This window comes from Mustela erminea, chromosome 8 (assembly GCF_009829155.1).
Source record: "Mustela erminea isolate mMusErm1 chromosome 8, mMusErm1.Pri, whole genome shotgun sequence".
NCBI classification, from domain to species: domain Eukaryota; kingdom Metazoa; phylum Chordata; class Mammalia; order Carnivora; family Mustelidae; genus Mustela; species Mustela erminea.
The window spans coordinates 25,895,518-25,902,164 of NC_045621.1; the positions used below are offsets into that span (position 1 = coordinate 25,895,518).

General features: G+C 40.6%; 1 long non-coding RNA gene across 1 annotated transcript; it reads left to right on the forward strand.

Moving 5' to 3' along the window:
* The first annotated feature begins 362 nt into the window (after positions 1-362).
* On the forward strand, positions 363-6,185 carry LOC116597258. Its single transcript, XR_004288529.1, has 3 exons — positions 363-474; positions 4,143-4,352; positions 5,735-6,185. It is a non-coding gene; the product is annotated as an uncharacterized LOC116597258 (long non-coding RNA).
* The last annotated feature ends 462 nt before the right edge of the window (positions 6,186-6,647 follow it).

The window sequence follows — 6,647 nt, forward strand, 5'->3', positions numbered from 1 at the left end:
ACCTCCTTTATGTCTTTGATCAAACAACTCCTTCTGAGAGACCTTCTCCTATCACCTTATGCCAAATAACACCAACCCCCCACCAAACACTCCCTACCTTCAGCACTTAATTCTTCTTCATTTTTTCAACATTGTACTTAGTACTAACACAGACTTGTTTGGTTATCTGCTTCTCGCCCTTTTTTCCACCTGAATATAAGTGCCAGGAGTTCACAGACTTTATTTTCTTCCCTGCTATGTCTCCTGCACCTAAAATAGTGTCCAGCATACAGTATGCTCACATGTATTTTTAATTAATTCAGTAACTATTTTGAATAAAGAACTGTTTTCCTTTCTTCTCCTTCCAACCTTTGCAGATGGTAACATCCTACTCATCTTTAGTCTCAACTCAAATGTCACCTCTTTAAAGAGCTTTACTGACTTACCCGAGAGAAATACTGTCTACCCACAGGACTATGAGCCAGCTTAAAGAAGGTAAGTGTAAAGTGCTCACAATCATGCCTGGTACATATTAAAAATCCAATAAATGCTAATCAACTCTATTTTGGGAACTCTTTGGAAAGAGAATCTGCTGGGACTGTCTTGCTAACACATGGTAAAGGCCTGACTCCATTAAGTAAAACCAGAGGAGAGCAGAGCTGAGACATTGGGAGAGATGGAGCCTGGACAAAGCACTTGGGCCCAGACATCTAGATATGCCTGATAGCCACTAATGCCTAGACTTTTCTGTTCTGAGTCCATAAATTCTCTCTTCTTAAGGTAGGTTGAGTTGGGTTTCTATCTTTTTGAAGGAGTTCTGCCTAACACAGACAGCAGTTCCAAGGGGTGTAAAATTAAGTACTAAATGGATATCACAGATTTGGACTAAAGATAGGGAGAGTACAGAGCAAGGCAAGTTCAATGTAGGTTATGGGATGTAGTGAAGAGAGCCAGGTCACCCACCTCAAATTCTGTCCTCTCCAGCAGTAGTGTCAGAAAGATGTTTGGGGATAATCTGAGATATCATTTTCCCAGAAGCATTAGATTGTTAATCAAGAAGAAAAAAGTCACCTTCTAGAAAAATAATGCCATTTCCGAGCTTTATACCAAAAATCTCTCTCTTCCCATAGCCAGAATTTAGAGCCCTACACTTTCTTCCATAGAAATGACCTCTTCCAAAACTGCAAAAAATGATGCTTTCAGACACAGGGAAGAAAAGTCTTCGCTTTTCTGATAGTCATGTTAGTGGGATCTAGCTGGCATTTTCAGAAGGGACAGCTTCAAAGTGATTCCTTTCAGGAAATTAGAAGGCACAGAATTCATTGCCATGTCCCAAAGTTTCCACCTAGGCTCTGCAGGACTATTTAGCTTTGAGTCCAGGGGACTGTCCCTCATCTGGAATTGTGTATGATCACTTGATCTTCCTCTAGAGTTTCCTGGGAGGAATCCACTTAACACCTGTCCCTTGACCTTTTTTTTTTTTCTTTTAAGAAATTCAGCTTTTCTACCTCTTACCTTTTCTTTGAAGAAATCCAGCTATCTTCCCTTTTCTTTTCTCTTTTTCTTTTTTTTCCAAGTGACGGTAAAAAGCAATCTGTCTTTTCACAATGCAGGGAGCAGGTTACATACAGCATGACAAAAGTATCATTTCCTAAGCCTGAGATCTGAAGTTGATAAGAGGTTTTCAGGGACAAAGGGATATTGGCAGGCCCCCTATAAGAGCAGGAGCAAGTCAGTGTCTCTGAGACAGGGAGAGAGAGAGAGAAAGCAACAGCCAGTCTCAATCCTCCCAAATTACTTCCATTTTTTCTCACCGAGCAGTCAGCAAAGGCAACTTCATTTAGAAAGTTCATTACAATTTTATTACCTTAAAATTGCCCAACACACACCAACAACCATAAAGGAAATATTGGAATTGGATGCCTTCTCTGTGCTATGCTTTAAGGTCAGTATTTGTTGCCAAATCCAGCCTTGCGTCATTAAGGTTGTAATGTTTTGCTTTTGGCCTTGCTAAACAAAAGAATAAAGGAAAAGAAAGTATCAAGAACTCTAAAAAAATTTTGGAAAATGTCTTCTAAAAAGAAGAAAGAGGGGCACCTGGGTGGCTCAGTGGGTTAACCTCTGCCTTCGGCTCAGGTCATGATCTCAGGGTCCTGGGATTGAGCCCCACATCGAGGCGGCTTCCCCCACCCTCTGCCTGCCTCTCTGTCTACTTGTGATTTCTGTCTGTCAAATAAATAAATAAAATCTTTTTTTTTTTTAAAGATTTTATTTATTTATTTGACAGACAGAGATCACAAGTAGGCAGAGAGGCAGGCAGAGAGAGAGGAAGGGAAGCAGGCTCCCTGCTGAGCAGAGAGCCCGATGTGAGGCTCGATCCCAGGACCCTGAGATCATGACCTGAGCCGAAGGCAGAGGCTTAACCCACTGAGCCACCCAGGTACCCCAATAAATAAAATATTTTTAAAAGAAGAAGAAGAAGAAAAAAAGACAATAGATCAGAATGTCAGAGTCTACCCTCTAGGAAGGCTCAAAAGTGATTAATCAGTCGTGGGTGTCATTGAATTGTCAATTGCTCATTTCTGGCATTAGTTCCAAGAGTAAGGCCCTGATCTATGTCTCGGCTTCCATCGAATTTTCTCCCTTGTTCTCATGGTGTTTGTTGTAATGGCTGTAGCTCTGAATGCACACTAAATGATGTTCTCAGCTTCTTGCTGAGTAGGGATGAACTGGAAAGTGGAGGGTTGACAAGGGTCTGGTAAGAGGCTGTGCTGTGGCAGCTGGGAACATCCTCCTGAAAGGATGGCTGCCTAACATGAACTGACTCTTCCTGGCAAGTGAGATGCCTTGGACTCAGACAGCAGAAGGCTGACTGCCTGACTTTTCCTAGACCTAGGACTGAGGGTACTTATAGTCGAGAATGAATCCATCTGACACTATAGGACTAGAAACACTATGAATACAGAGGTATGATTAGGCAAGATTTAAAGGAAAAGGAATGAGCCCCTTTTCACCAGATGAAACTAGGTTATTACTGCTACATTAAGACAAAAATAAAACCCCTATCCTTTCTTCCCAGATCCTGAACAGAAGCTTTCAATATCCTTCCTCATTGCAGTTTTGAGGCCATTTGAGGTAGCCAGCTCCCTTCAACAGTGCTTGCCCAGTAAATCTCAACCCCATCAAACCCAATGTTCCCCACTTAAATGCTATGTCCCCTTTACTGTCCTGAAGTAAAATTTGTAGGTAATATGCCCTACCTACCAACAGAAAATTTTAAGTAAATAAATAGCATGCCAAAACTGAAATAATCAAGGAGACAAATACAGGGTGGGTCATTTGGGATATATGAGCTCAGCTCCCCTACAAGACATCTGTTGTGTCAGACACTGAGCACTGCTGATGCCTCCAATCCTATGAGCAATTGGAACATATCAGAAATGGGGTGCTTCTCTTCATCGAGGTCCAAGTAGAGCAAGGTGCAACATTCATCGTTTACATAGTAATTGTGTTCATGGAAAATTCAGGGCATGTTGTAATTATACAGAAAACACTTTGTCTTTATATGTAAAATAGAGTTCAGTGTTACACTCAGATCATTATCAACAGGTTTTCCACCAACACTTAAGTGTGTCAGGAAGTTTAAAGTTGTACAGGACAAGGTACAAGTCTTTGTTTCATAGGATGAAATGCGTTTCACAGCATTATTGTTCTCTGCCAATCACTGTTATCACCTAATCCCCCCCTTGACATGCACAAAGTTCCAAAATGCCATCCAAGGTCAGTACTCCCCCCTTGCCCCTGAGAACACTAGGTGGGTCTCTGCTCAATTCTCAAACTCATCTCTGCTTAAGAATAATGGAAGTCTTGATTTCTACAGTAGACAGAAGCTTAAAAATGTTTTCTAATCCTTTTATTTGAAAGAAAAGTGACCCTTAGAATTGTTAAGTAATGTCATACAGCACCCAGTGGCACATCTCTAGCTGGAGGCCAGGTCTCCTAGGCCTTTCCTAAGGCCTGTAATCATCCTTGAGTTCAATATGAAACTCGAGAATCATTATTCCTTCAAGAATCCCTTTAAACAGTTGCATCTTATTTCATTAAATGTTCAAAATGTATAACTATTACCTGTCATTGCTCTTTCCTCAAACACCTCGATCCAGAGAATTGATTTCCCAATGACCATGGATAACAGTGTGCTTATAAAAACCCAAGTGTGGTGCCTGGCATAGAGGTACTCAACAATGGGCACCAGTTTCCTTTCGGATCCCTCAGTTGGGGACACAAGGTGACACTAAACTTTGGAACCACTCAGAAGTTGTTTTGGATCTTTGCAAGACCTTCTCCCACTATGTGACTTCTAGCAATCTTCAGTAAGTTTGGTATTACTATCCCCTTCACAAATAAGGAACTGAGGCCCTGAGAATTTGCTCAGGGTCACATAGTAAACAGAGAAGATCGGGCTCATTCAGATTGGTATGGTGGTAGACCAGGGTCACATTGTAAACAAAAGGTCAAAATTTCAGGCCATTGTTTCCCTACCTTGAAGCATGCATACACACACACACACACACACACACACACACACACACACATATACCTTTCACACTCTGTGCTTCCCCATTCTCAAAAAATATTAGATCCTGTCATTTTTCCCCCTACATGACTGAATTGGTAGTCTTTGTGTTCATTTTCATTTTTTGGTCAAATTAGGGAGAAAAGAAAAAAAAAAGGAACAAAAATTACCACTTTCCATGCCTGCAAGATAAAAATATTTTTAATCAGTAGAATGTCCCTTGTTCAAGGTTCTTCATGTTATTGAATTAACATGGCTCTTATATTGCCTTAGAAACCAACTCAAAATAATTTAATCAAAAAAGAAGCCACAGCAAGCACATTGGCATATCTGCTGTAATTTAAGGAAGAGTGGGCAAAACAATCTCCAGAGATACGGAATGAAGAGAGCCGGGGACCTTACTAGCAATGAGCCCTAGGCCTTCTCTTGCAGGCGTAAGGTTGCTATTGATGTGACCCCATTATTAACCATCCTACTTTCTATGTTGCTTTGAAGATTGGATGCTAATATGCATCAACCTGAATTAGCCAGGCTGGGACCAGTCGTTTAGGACAACTAGGGAAACTGTAACAGCCAGGAGTCCCCTTCTATGAGAAAACTGGGCTTTTCTCAGAGGACCGGAGCAGGTGGGCCAAACTAATAAGTGTTCATTACAAAACAAAGAAAGGCGAGAACATTTTATCAAAGGATCAGCAGGACTTGATGAAAGACCAGACATAAGGATAACTATACAAAAATCTTTAAAAATCTAGGTATCAATCAGATATTGGAAGATAAAAGGCAGCACTTACTTTCTTTATATTTTCCTTTACTTGGAAAAACCTTTAAAATTAGGGATTAAAGCGCGAATCAGATCTGAGGCCCAAAATGACTCTGAGCTCTTAGCTAATCACCAAGTATTTTTAAGTACCTTGTATGCATGAGTCTGAACAGGCTTTTGTCACCTACATGCCCTCCTGTACTCCCATGAAACTGAAGAAATACTAATTGACTAAGAGATCAGGATTCACTTTGGTGGAAAAGCAACAGTCAAAGTTAATTTTAGCCATTAGGTAGACTAGCCAACATGTTGATCAACTGCATTTTTCATTTACGATCTAATTGTTTTAGTATTACCTAGTCACGGACAGGGACCATCACAACCTTGTAAATGTGCTCATTAAATCTTCTTATTTCTAGGGGCAGAATGTGAATGCACCTACGAAGCTCATGAATATTAATACAGGGGACAATACCTTCCCCTCTAAATCCCTCTCACCCTATAGCTATTACTGAACAACTAAATGGGAACACGTAACAGTTTGTAATTACTTTTTGTTTTTAAAGAAAAGCTACCAATTCAGGTATCTGCGCTAGAAGCAACAATCTAATTTATTCTTGTAGGCCTGTATCACACACCACACATTTATCCAAAGACCCAGCTCCAGCTTGCATTTAATAACTCCAAATGAGTTGTCTGACCCCTTTAAACAGGAAATTGGCATATAAAGGACCCCAAGGGCAGAGGAAGGATAAAAGTGTCCATAGATTCCACCCCCCATCATTTTCAGAATAAATTATGGCATTTTATTTGACTCACTAACCCAATAATGTACTACTGTAACAATAGATTGTAATTTGTGCTGGAAATATGTGCCCAACCTAGTGATGCCTTTTAGACAATAAGAAAGAGAACATTCCTCAAAGGAAGTAGATGATCTGCATTTGCAGTTCCAGTGTTACCTTCTAAAGCTTCAAAAGGCCCAGGCTGCTGTTTTTAGGAATATATATCCCTTTATAATATTCCTAGAAATATCATTTATATTGCTGGAAACTATACACATTCCTCTTTTCTATTGTCCCACACCCAACTACACTGATTTTCCAAGCAGCCATAATCTGTAGAAAGAGGCTTAACTTACAAAGGAAACTATACAAACACCACATCTGCAAATGAATGATGGAAGGTGAGCCTAACAAAAGCAGCAGTCTCAACCAGTGGGTGCATGTCCTCAAGAACCACTGGATAGAGAAAGTACGGTGTGCAGTGACCAGAGACTTCCCCTGCAACAGCTAGAGGATGCATGCTTGCCTTGGCTGGGCTACTATCAAA